The following is a 14296-nucleotide window of genomic DNA, read 5'->3' on the forward strand; positions in this document are numbered from 1 at the left end:
ATTTCTAATAACAGAAAATTAGAAACGAGCAAAACTCTAAAAATGGAAACATTAAAACTTTGGTTTTAAAGTTTTAAGATAGGAAGCAACCTATACCTTTGAAATAGGAGAATGATAAAAGAAAAAGTCCCTAAAATCTTAGTGCAGTTTAGGTGTTGAAATCAACCTGTGAACCAAGGACCTTTTCTACACAATGCTGTAAGACCCAGGCTGATTCTGTTACCTCGGGTGCTTGGAAGTAGCTGTAGTGACCTCCCTGAGGACTGAGGCATCCTATTTTTCTTTGGACCTTTGTGACTAATCTTTCACACACAGAAGACATTCAATAAATGTTGGTTTGTATGTGTTATTGGTGTATTGCGTGAAAGCCTATAGTTTGATGTAGTCCCATCTATTTATTTTTTCTTTTGTTCCCTTTGCCTGGGAAGATATATCTGACAAAATATTGCTACAAGCAATTTCTGAGATTTTGCTGCCTGTGTTTTCTTCTACGATTTTTATAGTTAAGGGTCTAACATTTTAGTCTTTGATCCATTTTCAATTTATTCTTATGTGTGATGTAAGAACATGGTCTAGTTTCATTTTTCTGCATTTATCTGTCCAATTTTCCCACACCATTTATTGAATAAACTATCTTTAGCCCATTGTATGTGCTTGTTTCCTCTGTGAAATATTGATTGACCCTAAAGGTGTGGGTTAATTTCTGGGCTGTCTATTCTATTCCATGATCTATGTGTCTGTTTTTATGCCAGTACCATGCTGTTTTGATTACTATTGCCTATCGTTGAAAGACTATACTTTAAAATATCATTATTCTGATTGTTCTTCACAATAATTAAACCACATTAGTGAGGTTTACCAAGGGAGTTTTCCCATTATAGTAAGCTTTTTTTCTTTTTCTCCTATGTGCTTTCTCTCTTCTACAAAATTATCAACTATACTTCTTTATTCTCGCTATTTTTTGACCTGTCCTACCTTGGGTTTTGCTCTTTCACTTAATAAGATGGATGAACCCTGCCCCAACTTCTGTGAAGTAAAAATATTTGCCATTCATGATCCGCCCACTCACCTTAGCTAAAACAGGTAGTCTCTGCAGTGTCTGATGTCAGACATCACGAGAGTCCATGATATCATCACCAGTACTATTATTATCTAAGTATTAACAACGTTCTCACTGCAAAACCAAGTCTCTTGGTGAGTGTTTTAAATGACAGTAAGATAAGCAATCCCCAAATATAACTTAATACAGGGAGTGTTTGGTACACTATCAGTTATGCAGAACACTTTTACTGGGGTGGTTTTTTCCAAGGTAAAAAAATGAAAGTTAACTTGAATGTAACTTTTCTGTTAAAACCACCGAAACCACAATGGGTTAGCCATCATCTCCTGATTTTAGTAATGCTATTCTACGGCATGTGCATCAACAAGCAGTACAGAAGCTGCATGAAGCCCATGACACATTGTGCAATCATCTGTTCTAACCCAATATTTTGGCCACTCAAGCTACTTTTGTGGCACTCTCATCAAACGCTTACTCCTGACATGTCTATGGATTATCGTCGCTACTTTTTCAATATGTTAAACTCTCTTTGTAGTCCTACATTATTGTCTATTTTGCAAATGAGGGGTTGGTTATATGTTCTGCTTTTTTTTTTTCTGTTACGTGGAATATAATGTGAAATGGTACAAAGCTGAGAAGCCTTTTCTCTAAGATCAAGAACAAGACAAGGATGTCCACTCTTGTAATTTTTATTCAGCATTATATTGGAAGACCTAGCCAGAGCAATTAGGCAAAAAAAAAAAAAAAAAAAAAAAGAAAGAAAGAAAGAAAGAAAGAAAATCCAAATAGGAAAGGAAGAAGTAAAACTGTTGCTATTTGCAGATAACATTTTGTATACAAAACCAAAAAGGCACAAAAAAACTGTTAGAACTAATAAACAAATTCACTAAGTTACAAGATAAAAATAACAATACACAAAAATCTGTTGTTTTTCTATATACTAATAACAACCTATCAGAAAGACAAATAAAGAAAACAATCTCACTTACAAGTGAATTAAAAAACTAGCAATAAATTTAACCAAGAGTGTAAAAGATCTGTATATTGAAAACTACAAGACATTAGGAGAGAAATCGAAGCAGACACAAATAAATTGAAAGATATTCCATGCTCATGGATTGAAAAAAATCAATATTGTTAAAATGTCCACACTACCCAAAGCAGCCTACAAATTAATTGCAATCCCTATCATCATTCCAATGACATTTTTCAAAGAAATAGAACAAATGATCCTAAAATTAGTGTGGAACAAAAAGAACAAAACAAAACCCTGAATAATTAAAGCAATCTTGAGAAAGGGGAGCAAAGCTGGAAGGATCATGCTTCCTAATTTCAAACTACATTACAAAGCTATAGTAATTAAAACAGTATAGTATTGGCATGAAAATGGACACAAAGATTAATGTAACAGAATAGAGAGACCAGAAATAAACCCACACATATATGGTTAGTTAATTTATGGCAAAGGAGCCAAGAATAACAGTAGAAAGAAAGACAGTCTCAAAACTGGATAACCACATGCAAAGGAATGAAACTCAGCTACTACCTTACACCACACACAAAAATTAAATCGAGATGAATTAAAAACTTGAACATGAGACCTGAAACCATAACCCTCCTGGAAGAAAACATAGGCAATTAACTTCTTGACATAGGTCTTGGTGATGATTTTTTTAATCTGACAGCTATAGCAAAAGCAACAAAAGCAAAAACAAGTAAGACTATATCAAACTAAAATCTTCTGCACAGCAAGGGCAACCATCAACAAAATGAAAAGGCAAACTTCCTAGTGGGAGAAAATATTTGCAAATTATGTATCTGATACAGGGCTAATATCCAAAATATATAAAGAACTCCTACAACTCACTAATAAAAAAACAAACAATTTGGTTACAAAATGGGCAGAAGATTTCAATAGACATTTTTTTCCAAAGACAAACTGATGGCTTAACAGGTATAGAAATAGATGCTCAAGATTTGTAATCATCAGGGAAATGCAAATCAAAACCACAATGAGATGTCACCTCACGCCTGTTAGAATGGCTGTTAACCGAAAAGACAAGAAATGACGTGTTGGCAAGGATATGGAGAAAAAAGAACCCTTGTGCACTGTTGGTGGGATTGTAAATTGGTGCGGCCACTGTGGAAAACAGTATGGAGGTCCCTCAAAAAACTACGAATAGAATTACCAATTGCACTTCTGGATATTTATCTGAAGAAAACAAAAAATTAACTTGGAAGGATATTCACCACAATGTTCACTGCAGCATTATTTACAACAGCCTAAGACATGGAAAAAGCTTATGTGTTCATTGATGGATGATTGGATAAAGAAATTGTACATATCTATATGTAATAGATTATTCAGCCATAAAAAAGAAGGACATCTTGTCATTTGCAACATGATGGATGAACCTCAAGGACATTATGAAATAAGTCAGACAGAAAAAGCCAAATACCATATGACCTGTCTTATATATGGAATATTTAAACACACACCCACATAACCAAAATACCTGCAAGCTTCTATGTACAGGGAATAGGCTGGTGGTTGTCAGAGGTGGGGAGAATGGGTGAACAGGGGGTCAAAATGTAAAAAGAAAATAATAAAATGAGGAAAAATAGTCCCCACAAACCCAAGGCCACATGTTTGATTTCACAATAATCTGAGAATTTTCCACTAAACTAAATGATCACAAGTTTCTACATCTAGTATACATAACTAGACTCCAATTCTTTCCAATTTTCATAAAATTATTCCATAGTAATACAATATGAGCTATACTTTACGTTAATGATAATTTACTTATGGCTTACTTTCAAACAGCCAAACTACAATATGATAGGTCATACACCTTTGAGTCCTTTTATTTGGAACTCAAAAGAAAGTATTTGGATCTATTAATATTCCATTTAATTGACTATGAAATAAGGAGAGACTGTGTGACTTAAAATCATTTACTGAGTGCTGCAGACGGCCATTGCCATTTCCTGAGCCAAAGGTTATGCCCCAGCGCAGCGCTGGGATGTCAGTGCTGTATCTCACTACACTGGAGTTCATTCAGCTCCTCCTGCTTCCCACGCTCCTCCCATCTCAGCTTCTTGGCCAAAAGATGGCACTATTTATAGCTCGGGTGACAATGCTTTATTGCAATGGTATAAACATAGGGCCTGTCAGTCTTGAATTTACGCATTTCTAAGCAAATTTTGTATTTGGGAAGTTAAAATTATTTAAAATTTTGAGGATACAAAAGACTACATTAATATTTTTAGTGGCCCAATATCTAATTTGCATAATTCAAATTCATGTAGAATACATACATATTGTACCTATGTATATTAATCTACTGATGTATTTTTGTTTAACTTGCACAAACAGATCATATGCAATAGTCTGTTAGGGTTTTTTTTTTTCAAGTAAGAGATGGATTGCATTCTTTGACTAGGTACTTTACATCACCCATTTACATAATGGAGAAGTTGGCTATTTCCACCTTTTTGGTATTATAAACAATGCTCTGCCCTGGACGGGTGACTCAGTTTATTGGAGTATCAACCCGTACACCAAAAGGTTGTGGGTTCGATTCCTGCTCAGGGCACATACCTACGTTATGGGTTCGACTTCCAGTCACGGCATGTACGGAAGGCGACTGATCGATGTTCTGTTTTTACATCGACACTTCTCTCTCTCTCTTTAAAAATCAGTAAACATTTCCTCAAGTGAGGATTAAAAACAATAAAAATAAAACATAAACAATGTTGTCATGAACTTCCTTGTTCATACTTGTCCATGAACATTTGCATGTTCAAAAGGTAAATACACAGCAATACAATCAGGGCATTGAGGAATATGTTCATAGAACATTTTGATAAATATTGAGAAATCGCCCTTCAGAAAGGTTGCATTGATTTAAATGCCCGTTCCCCCATGTTTGGGAAGCACAGGCTGAGACACCCACTCAAAATAATGTTAGACTGAGAACCAAACTCTGATTATAACTATCTATTTGCCATGCAAAAGAGGAGATGGATCTAATCCCAAACATGTGTGTGCATATGCATATGTATACATATGCTACACGTGCATACACACACTACACATGTATATGCGCACTGCGTGTGCATGGGCGTGCACGCATACGCACTACATGTGCACATATGTGTTGCATGTGCACACACAGTACATGCATATATGCACTACATGCGTGCATATGCATGTGTATGTATGCACTACATGGTTTAAAGATGCTTGCGGACCACTACTGCATTCAACCTAAGTATCTTGGAGCCAAGGGTTAAGTGCAGCTATGAGTCCTGTATCCTGGGATTGGGCTTCCAGAGGACAGAGGGAGCCCCGCATGATAAATTAGCTGAAGTGCTCCACACAAATGATTCCCGAGCCTGGCCAAAGTGACTCTGATACATGCCAATCATATCTGAAACTTTAAGAAGAAACTTTGGCGCATCGGGAAATCATTAATAAGGCACATAGAAAATCATGGGCCAAAGAGAGACTTGAGGTTAAAAACAAAACAGCAAAATTCAATGGTGTTCTGAGAGCCAGATTCAGTGTGCAGAAATTCATTCATTCAGCAAGTGTTTGTTGAGTGCCCAGTGCATGCCAGACTCTGCAATACGTGCTTGGGATACAGCAGCAAAGAGAACATTAAAAATCTCTAGCCTCATGGAACTTATATTAGGAGAGCACATAGCTGATAAATTAAATGAACCTATTATAAGCTCAATGGTGGTAAGTGCTAAAAAGGAAAATAAGGAAGGGATGGAGATGGGAGAGGAAGGATTTACAATTTTCAATGAGAGGTCAGATAAGTTCTCCCGAGGTATCATTTGAGTAAAGATCTGAGGTAGCCAGGTGGACACTGGTGGGGACAGGCACAGGCAGAGAGAACCTCAGGTGCAAAGTTGCTGAGCTGGTGTTCAGGGATCTTCAAGGAGCAGAGAGAGGGAAGGGGAAAGTAGTAGGAGATGAGGTTAGGGAAGAGAAGAGTCAGGTCACGCAGGGGCTCGAAGGTCAGAGTGAAGATTTTGGCCTTTACTCTGAGACAGAGAGGCATTGAAGGGTTTCCAACAGAGAAGTGTCCTGAGCTAACTTTGCTTTAGAATGGTTGCTCCCCAGGGTGCAGCAGGCAGACCAGTGTTTTACCAAGAGAAGGGGATTCCAGAGAGGAAATATTTTTAGAAAAATGAACAGTTTTTCATGAGTTTTGTATTCTTTTATGCATGTAAGTCAGGAGACTGCTTCAAGAATAATTATAAAAGTAGTGCTGGCTTCCAGTCAAGATGGCAGTGCAGGTAAATGTGGTGCTCGGGTCCTCCAGCAACCACATCAGGATTATAACTCAACTATAGAAGAAAACATCATTCCAGATTGCCTAAAATCGAGCTGAACAGAAGTCCTACAACTAAGGATACAAAGAAGCAGCCACGTGGAGACTGGTAGGAGGGGTAGAGACACAGAAAGGCTGGTCCCACACCCACATGTGCCAGATAAAAATGGGGAAGGATATCCAGGCTGCAGAGGGCCCCCTGAGGAGCAAGAGGTCACAAGGCCACATCTGGCCCCCAGCCCAGGGTTTCAGTGCCAGGGAGACAAATCTCCATCACTTATGGCTGTAAAAACCAGCAGGGATTGTGGCTGAGACAGAGGGCTTCTGGAGTCCCAGGCGTTCCTCTTAATGAGACTGCATAGGGATTTACCATGTTTTTCAGATCATAAGACACACCTGGGTTTTAGAGGATGAAAATAGGAAAAAAAATTTTGAAGCAAAAAATGTGGTAAAATATTTAATAACATAAATAACATAATATTTCACCAATGTAAATGTAAGCTACATTTGGAATATAAGACACACCCCCATTTTCCTCCCAAATTTAGTGGGGGGGTGGGGTGCATCTTATAGTTTGAAAAATACAGTACTCAGGATCACTGACTGAGTTCCAGCAGTGGGCAGAAGCTTAAAAGGCAGTAGGGGCATGCAGGAAGGAACTTGAGTTGTTTGGCATAGGGGCAAGACCTGGAGGGGCAGCTTTCTCCCAGGCAGAAGTGCTGACAGAGGCCATTGATTCTTTTCTACACCATCCCCCCACAGAACCTCCAGGTGAGTGGCATAACTGAGTCTCCATCAGCTTGTCTATCACTGTTTGCCCTGCCCTGGTGATTCTCTCAGACCCTGTTCCACCCAACTTGTTTCCAGTGGCTTTTCCATACAAACAGCCTTCTTGGCTCATGCTTCGTACTTTCCTAAACTCTCTCAAACAAGCAGAATCTAGCTTCAGTGTGCCATGTACCTCTAGCTAAGTGGACGCAGCCTTGACACTAATGACAGCTGGCCTTTGTTCACAGTTTGGCCTCTACTGGGCACCACCAAACCCAGCACAAGTACTAGTCATCTGCAGATTGCTTTGTAGCTCATGCCAGGTGGCCCTGAGCTGGGCACAGGTGGTGGCTGACTTTGGTCTGCACCTCCGAAGAGGCCCCAGGGCCAGCGCACCCAGTGGATGAATTCAAACCACATCAAAACACCACCCAGTTTCCTCCTCAATGTACACACTCAAGAGGTGGACTCAGCAGGCACCAGAGCCTCACGGAAGTAAGTCCTGACCATGGAGTGGACCTTTTGCAGAGATGATCTTCCATGGTAGTCACAGCCAGTTTTCACAGCTGATTAGCCTGGGGATAAATGCCTTCCTTTGATGTGCCAACAGCAATCAAGACTCAACTACAATAGGAGGCATGCACAGTCTACACAGGGGCCGCACCTGGAGTGCCCCGCTCCAGTGATTGGGGAGGCTGTGCCACTGGACCCTACAGAACACCTACTGCTTAAGGCCACTCTACCAAGGCTTGGAGACATAGCAGCTCTACCTAACACATAGAAACAACCACAGGGAGGCAGCCAAAGTGAGGAGACAAAGAAATGTGTCATAAATGAAAGAACAAAATAAAACTCCAGAAAAATAACTAAAAAAATGGAGACAAACAACCTACTAGATGCAGAGTTCAAAACACTCATTATAAAGGTGCTCTGTGAACTTAGGTGAAGTTTGATGAACTTATTGAGAACTTCAACAAAGAGATAGAAAACACAAGAATGGAGATAGGAAACATAAAAAAGAACCAGTCATAAATGAAGAATACACTACAGTGAATACATTACAGGGAATCAACAGTAGAGAGGGTGAAGCAGGGGATCACATCAGAGATTTGGAAGATAAGAAAGCAGAAAACACCTAATCAGAACAGCAAAAATAAAAAAAGAATAAGAAAATGAAGATAGTATAAGGAGCTTTTGGGGCAACATTAAGCAAACCAACATTTGCCTCGTGGAGTTGCCAGAAGGAGAGAAAGAGAACAGGAGTTGAAAACCTATATGAAAATATAATAACAAAAAATTTTCCTAACTTGGTGAAGGAAATAGACACACAAGTCCAGGAAATGCAGAGTCCCAAATAAGATGAACCCAAAGAGGCCCACACCAAGACATATCATAATTAAAATAACAAAGGATAAAGACAAAGGGAGAATCTTAAAAGCAGCAAGAGAAAGCAGTTAGTTACCTACAAGGGAGGTCCAATAAGACCTTCACAGCTGATTTCTGAAAGAAACTTTGCAAGCCAGAAATGAAATATTCAAAAAGGTGAAAAGCAAGGACCTACAACCAAGATTACTCTACCAGCAAAGCTATCATTTAGAATTTAAGGACAGATAAAGAGCTACCCAGACAAGAAAAAGCTAAAGGAGTTCATCACCACCAAACCAGTATTAAAAGAAATGTTAAATAGGGTCTTTTTTTTAAAAAGAAGAAGGATTTTTTTAAAGCCCAAAAGTATGAATAATAAAATGGCAATAAATACATATCTATCAAAAATGACTTTAAATGCTAAATACAAGTGAATTAAATGCTCCAATCAGAACACATATGGTGGCTGAATGGATAACAAAACTAGAACCGGGCCTATGCTGTATCTAAGACTCACTTCAGATGGAAAGACATAGATGGACAAGTAAAGGGATAGAAAAAGATATTTCATGGAAATGGAAAACAAACAAACAGCTGGGGAAGCAGTATTTACACCAGGCAAAATAGATCTATAAAGCAAAGTAAATGAACAAGTAGAACAGAAATAGTTTCACAGATACAGAGAACATTTTGACAGTTGCCAGGTGGGAGGGGGGGGAGGAAGAGGTGAAGGGATTGGGAAGCACAAACTGGTAGTTACAGAACAGTCATGAGGATGTGCAGCAGGAGGAGTATAGTCAGAAATATTGTAATAACTACGTATGGTGTCAGATGGGCACTAGATTAATCAGGATGATCATTTAGTAAGTTATGTCATGTCTACTCACTGGGGTATACACTTGAAACTAAAATAATGTTGTATGTCAAATACAATTAAAAATAAAAATTATTTAAAGTAAAAAATAATAAAAGTAGTGTTATAAGTCATCTCAGGTATTTGTACGGTAGATGGAGTTATGGTGTTAGAAGACATAGCACTAAGGTTTGGCTAAAATATGATTTTATACTTTTAATGGATAATTAGTGTGAAGGATAAAAGAGTTTATGAAAATAATACTGCAGACAGGAAAACCACTCTTATTGACAAAAAGACAAAATGATTATCTGCCTTTTTAATCATGAGATTTAGCTACAAATAAAAGCTTTACATATTATAAGAAATAGTGGTGAATTAAATGTAAAAGAAATTAGCAGCTGCATAATGTAATTAAGTTAATATTGATTAGAAAATCCAATTATTTCCACCGTTTATTTTGATGTATCCCAAGATAGCTGTTTGTCAGCAGGTGAACTTCCTATTTAATCGGCATGATTGAGTAAAGAGATGTATTCTCAGAGCAGCAATAAAATGAAATTCTTATGTTACAGGAGCATAGCTGAGGTTTTTGTTTTGTTTTACCATGGATTTATCCAAGTGTAACCAAGGAGAGTTCTTGTTTTAGGCAGGAATAATTTATTTAAAATATTTGGTGGCCGTGTTGTTATATAATTTTTTCATCATAAGAGTAATGAGAAAAATTTATGAATTTGACCAAGATGTATGATGATTTATCCTTCTCTCACACTAAATCCTTTTTGCCCTCCTCATCTTTTCCCAGGGCTCCTATGGGAGCCCTCTGATTGGCCTCTCTCTGTTTCCAGGCCTTTTCATGAGGTCAATTTATCTTCTAGAAGAAAAATACGTTCTTTGTACCATACCCTCTACATCGGGCAGCCTTGCATTCATCCATAAATAAGAGAAAACTCTATTACAATGACTTAAATAAATAGGGGCTTATTTTTCTTCTGCATTACAGATTCCGGGGTTAGCTACAGTGGCTCCAAATTGCTTCCAGGGTCTCGGTCTCTTTCCATTCTTCAGCTCTGCCTTCCTTATTACATGGGCCTTCATTCTTATTCTAGTTGAGAAAAAGACAAAAAAGTTTCAGGCTAACTTTGCCTTTTATCTTTCTCCATTTAGGGAAGTTCTTCCCCAACATTTTTGACTAGTTGAAAGAGAAGCTGAGCAGGAGGGTATTGGGGCTTTTTAGCCTCCAGAGTAGAACTGGTGGAAGGAAAAGGCGGGTATTGTTGACTCTTGGAGACCCAAACCACAGTGTTTGCCTTACTCCCTATCTTCTATTAAAAATCTTCAAAACTTCGTCGTTTACTGTGTGCAGTCCTTATGTCATCATCGTTCAGTATAATGTCATAGAAGGACTTCTTTCATACCTTAGGGAACTTGTAGATAACTTCTCACCATTTTTTGCTAGTCCACCTGCATTAGTGAGAGCTCTCCAGAGAAACAACCAAGGGTATGCTTCCGTGTGTATGCAGAGAGACATTTAAGAAATGGGCTCCCAGGGTTACGGAGGTTGGCGAGTCCAAACTCGGCAAGGTCTGCAGGCTGGAAATCCAGGGAGAGACAATGTCGCAGTTCAGGTCTGAAGTCAGCCTGCTGGCCGAACTCCCTCCCGCCCGGGGGAGGTCAGTCTTTGGTCTATCAAGACCTTCAACTGACTGCCTGAGGCCCACCCACCTTCTGAAGGGCGATATGCTTTACCTGTAGTCTACCAATTTAAATGTTAATCTCATCCAAAAATACCCTGAAACAGCCAGAACAATGTTTGACCCCATATCTGGACACTGAGGCCCCGCTGGCACATAAAACTGAGCCCCCGGAGTAAACCGCCTAAATTCAGTGTGCTTGAATGTCAGGAAACCATGTGCGCTCAGAGGCAGAGAGAAAAGGGCTCAGCGAATAAAGTAAGTTTGCTGTGGCTACACATTTGAGTGGGAAAACAATGACTGGGAGAGACGAGACCGGAGAAGTAAGATAGTCCAGGTCAGGTAGGCATTGTAGGCCCCGCTGAGGAGACCAGCCTTCACGTGACCAGTGGTGGAGAGTAACGAAAGGGTTTTAAGTCACCTAAGATGTTCGCTCATCCCTTCTTCACTCTGTCCCTTCTTTCAACCAGTGCGGTTTGGGTCAGTTGACCTTGCAGAAGTTCTTTCACACGTCCAGCCTCCTTGGCCGCAGCAGGTAGCTCAGGAATGGGCCAGTAAGACACGCTATGCCATTTGCTGGAGCTTGGGGAGAGAACGTACCCTCTTTCGCTGGATTTGCTATCGGACGCTTAAAAACTGCTGCTGCCACGTTGCTATCACAGGAGGGGACGACCTGTAGCTAAAGCTGACTCGAAGGAGACAGAACTGCTAGATGAAGCTTGGTGACATATAACCTGAGTCCAGGATCGAGCGATAACAGAACTAACTACTTCTAAAGTCTCCAGTGGGAACAGACAATTCCTTTTTATTTGACTTAAACCCACATGGGCTAGGCTTTCTGTAACCTGCAACGTGAATGTTCCTAACTAATGTATGTAACATGATCATGTCACATTTTCTGTGGCTCGTTAGGTCTACAGAGATGCAGGTTGCAAAGAGCAAGGCAGGGAGAACTGTTAGGACGTTGGCTGGTGATCTAGTTGAGAGATAATATTGACTCGTACCAGAGTGGTGCAGTTGGGGTGGAGAGAAGCAATTAATTCAAGAGATATTTAGAACTGATGTTTAGGATACTTAGATATTTGGGATGTGGGAGAAAAGTTAAGAATGACTTGGAGATTTTCTGACCTGAACAACTGGACTGGTGGCGCCATTCCGACGTGAGGAGACAAGACTAGATACTAGATACGGTTTGCCTGTGAAATGTCCACACGAGATGCCAAACGGGGTGTTGGATATGTGGGCCTGGAATTCAATAGGCAGGACTCGGCTGATAAGAGATTTAGGAGTCATGAGCACAGACTGAAGTTTAAGTTATTTAGTGAGAAAGACAAAATACCAGTATTTAAGGAACAGGCAACGCAGGCGAAAAAGGAGCAGCCGGAGAGGTGGGAGGGAATTCGCAGATGTGCAGTATCATGGGAGCAAGAAAGGACCAGGTTGAAGAAGGCCAGAATGGACTGCAGTGGTAAAGATGGAGAGCTGGAGTCAGAGGGACTGAAAAGGTACCTGTAAATCTAGGAATGTGCAGATCATGAGAGAACTTGCAATTGGATGTGGAATCCAGATTGTAGACTGGTTGAGGGTAAGCGAGGAGTGAGTGTATGTATGTGTGTTTGAGTGTGTGTGTGTGTGAGAGAGAGAGAGAGAGAGAGAGAAAGGGAAAGCAGAATCATCACACGGGGAAAACTCTTTCAAGATTTCCTCCACTTTGCATTAAAACTTTCCAAAAACCCAGAGCTGTCACTAGTCTTCTTCTTGCTGTGAATACTGACATATTTGGTATCTTATCATCTCATGTCTGTAACTGTCATAATATGCCACAGACTCTCAAATGTGTATATATCCAGGCTCTTTCCTAAACTCCATCCTTGACTGTCCAGTCTATAAGATAAATGGGCATCTCAAACTCAATGTGTTCAAAACTGGCCTCCTGATCTTCCGCAAGCCTGCTCCTCCCGCCTCTTGATGACTTCAGTGATGGCACTCAATCCTTCCAGTTGCTTGGGCCAGAACTGGACTCTCTTGAGCCTTTTTCTCAAGCCCCTTATAACCTCTGTTAGCAAACTCTGTTCATTCTGCCTTTAAAATATATCCAGATCTATTTCTTCAACTTCCACTGCCACCACTGATCCTTTACCTGAATTACCATAATAGGTCTCCATACTTTAACCTTTGCTGCCTCTACAGTTTATGTTCAATGTAACAACCAGAGTGATCCTTAGATGCAAGAACCTCAAGGACTTGGGATTCCTTCAAGAAGAAATCTCGAGAAATGTATTCTCAAAAGCAGGAAAGAGGAAGATAAGGTTGAAGTGTCTTTTAAGAAGACAAATTACCCAATGTTCAAAGAGGCTAGGACCTTAAACCTAGATGAGTGCAAAGGTGAGATTTAAAAATTGGAAGGCCAAGTACTTTGGGCAGCAGTAGCACCACCAGTGATCACCAGAACCAGTCCAAGACACGGACATAGGAGCTAGGTGTGAGCTGGGCATATCACGCAGAGCTGATACTATGTTCGGAGTCTTAAGTTTCTTCAGAGCCCTCTGTACAACCCCTTTGGGTTTCCCACTGTAGTAATTATACTGTCTCTAACCAGAGATGAGCCTCGATATCTACTGAGGCATTTGGAAGCCTCAGGTCTGGCTGTGGCCCCTAAAGTTCAAGAGATGTTAAGCCAGACTGTAAAATATTCCTTGGTCTAATACTGCACTGTTTACCCACACACCCCTATTTAAAATGCATGCCTTCCTCTTTTTCCAAGTCAGTTTCCTCATGCCAACCATGTGAAAAGGATGGTAACCTCTCTCTTGGTCCACCCAGACATGGAACTCCCTACGGACGAGTTATAGGCATGACTGTTGGGCCAAAACATGGAAAGAAGCCTTCACTCCAGTAGGCACAGAACCTTCAGAGCCCCAGGGTCTGGTCTTGCATGTGAGGCTTCAATGACCAGTGTTGGTCATTGTAGGTCAGTATCGGTGATGGACACTTTGGTTGTCCCCAGCATGGAATCATTATAAACCATGCTGCAAAAATATTATCTTACATATTTGATAAAAGTATGGATGGTACGGCACCCTGATTCTCCGATCAAACCATTATCCTGACACTCGTTCTTGAGGTCCTGTGTTACTTCCCTGATCTGATACCTCCTGCTCTGTCCCTTGGTTATTCCATCCAGCCTCGCTGGACTCCTGGTACTCAC

Source organism: Desmodus rotundus, chromosome 3 (genome assembly GCF_022682495.2).
Source record: "Desmodus rotundus isolate HL8 chromosome 3, HLdesRot8A.1, whole genome shotgun sequence".
In the NCBI taxonomy this organism is placed as follows: Eukaryota; Metazoa; Chordata; class Mammalia; order Chiroptera; family Phyllostomidae; genus Desmodus; species Desmodus rotundus.